A 2,560-nucleotide genomic window follows, 5' to 3' on the forward strand; every position below is an offset into this window, starting at 1 on the left:
TATATATATATATATATATATATATATATATACAAATCAATGAATCTCAAACAGTTTGATTTTCACATTTTATTATTTGCATCTTTTTTACAATTTTACAATACTGAAATAAACTAATACTTTCATGCGTTACGCAATCATCAGATTTATGTAGTGACAATCGTGTTCCATAGTTCACAACTGTGGAACACGACTGTCACTACATAAAACTGATGATTGCTTAATATTGTAAAATTGTAAAATTGTAAAAGTGTAAAAATTGCAAATAGTAAAACGTAAAAACCAGACTAAGTTGGAATTTAATATATTCTCCTATACACAATCATACAAACTCTTATATATATATATGTATATATTTATGGATATATATATATATATATATTCGTGTGTGTGTGTGTATTCGTGAGTATGTGTGTGTATGTATATTCATATGCATACATACATGCATATATACATATAGTAATACATATATACGTAGAGATACATAAATGTGCACAGTCTCACATTAGTAAAATATATACACACAACTGTGTGTGTGTGCGTGTGTGTGTGTGTGTACGTGTACGTGTGTGTGTACGTGAGTGTGTGCTTGTGTGTGTACGTGTGTATGTGTATGTGTGTGTGTGTGTGTATGCGTGTGTGTGTTTTATATCACAGTACTCAAAGCATTCTCATCGTTTATGAGTCTGGAGGCTAATGTATGTTGGTACATTTCTCTGTCAACAATAAGCATTGAAGCCTCACAAATATCACCCATCATTTACTTGAGTGAAAACAGAAAGAAAGCTTTCTAAACCACATAATGAAACAATATCTATCTTTAGAAATACTTTAATCATATTGACTTCAATCGAGCTTTTAAAGATTGGTTATTGTTATTCATAAAATGGATATTAAATGTAACCTCTTATGGATGTATGTATCTATGTATGCATCCATACGCACACACATACACGCACACATACACGTACACACACACACACACGTATACATGCACATTTGTATAGCCAGACGTAATGCAGACGTTTTGCAAACTAAAATTAAACGTTAAAATAAAACTAGTAATTTTCAATCTGTGTTTTATGGAGTTTTATATCTTTTCTTTAAATTCTATTTTAGTTTTTCTCTAACTCGTATTATTTGTTCAATTTAATTCCTAAGTTTTGAAATAAATATAAACTGAATGACTTCTTCGATTCTATAAATCGAGACTGACTCATTATATATATTTACTTACTTTAATAATTCTCCAATCCCACTTTCAAAGACAAATATTTTCATGCTTACCAAGCAATTCAATGTTCATAATTTCCTGAAATTCTATTCACACAACTTACAAAAGTCAAATGAATTTTGGAACCAGGCATTTTTATTTGTATTTTTCTTTTTATTTCGAGCATCATGCAATGTGTGGCAACCAGGTAAGCGCTCCTTCGTTGGCCCATTGTGTTTTCGAAGTTAAGTAATTGTGACATAAATCTCTGCCTTTGTATATGATACCTGGAACTTATCTACCAGTAGCATGTGAATGCGTCGGAAGAATACGCTCAGTATTTTTAGTACTATTTCAAGGAATGAATTATGGCACATACGGAAAAATACAAAACAAGTTAACGTGAGGATTTTTGTCCAAATACATGACACATCATTGGCCACCGAGCCAATGTGTCACGAACGCCCGATACGAAGACTTATACGAGTATATTTTATTCACTCAGTCATTTGATCCATTTACGCTCCTCTTGATTATGGGAGATGTATGATAGTCACAGTTGTCATTTTTATGTAAACTCTATGAGAAGTATAGCGGATGTTTGTCTAGACAAACAAACCAAGCATTTAAACTTAAATATATCAGAAAAAGTAGTTTCAGTTTGGGTCGCTTTCAGTTTAAATCCGACCTGCATTTTTCTTTTTCTTTTAAAGCGACTCTAGGTTTTGTTTGCTCAATCAATTGAATAATTTCAGTAATAAAATAATTGCTTCCATGACTAAACATAAGTTCCTGTTCAAATGTCATCAAGTTTAACTTTGCTATTCCTTTCTCTCGAATCGATAAGTACTTACCAAGTATTAGATAAAATCTCTCCCTCCCCCCCTCTCTCTCTCTCTCTTTCTCTCTCTCTCTCTCTCTCTCTCTCTCTCTCGAGAGAGAGAGAGAGAGAGAGAGTAGACGAATGTGTGGCACAACCCGGAAATAAAGAAGACATCAAAATGATACCGAATAAGAGCAAAACTGAGTTGATAGCCCCTACGGAGATATCCAGTTTACTCGTAATAATAACCGAAATCTCCCGCAGATTACACCCAAGCTCATCTTAAGACAAGCAGGTCATATTACATAATGTGATATTCTGTGTAGGGAATCCTTTGTTCAGCATACTCAATATCACCTGGAAAGGGTTAGGCAAACACATTGCATACACATACACGCGCACACACGCACGCGCGCGGACATACGCACGCACATACACTTATTCAGACGCATACACACGCATGCACATACACACGCACACACACACACACACACACACACAAACACACACACACACACACACAC

The 2,560-nt window shown here is 34.1% G+C and overlaps 1 protein-coding gene across 1 annotated transcript in view; it reads right to left on the reverse strand.

Annotated features, from left to right (window-relative positions):
• LOC106872092 (glycine receptor subunit alpha-2) overlaps positions 1-2,560 on the reverse strand; it is an 807,169-nt gene that overhangs the window by 607,160 nt on the left and 197,449 nt on the right. The gene's annotated exons all lie outside the window — the stretch shown is intronic.

This window comes from Octopus bimaculoides, chromosome 13 (assembly GCF_001194135.2).
Source record: "Octopus bimaculoides isolate UCB-OBI-ISO-001 chromosome 13, ASM119413v2, whole genome shotgun sequence".
Classification (NCBI taxonomy): Eukaryota; Metazoa; Mollusca; class Cephalopoda; order Octopoda; family Octopodidae; genus Octopus; species Octopus bimaculoides.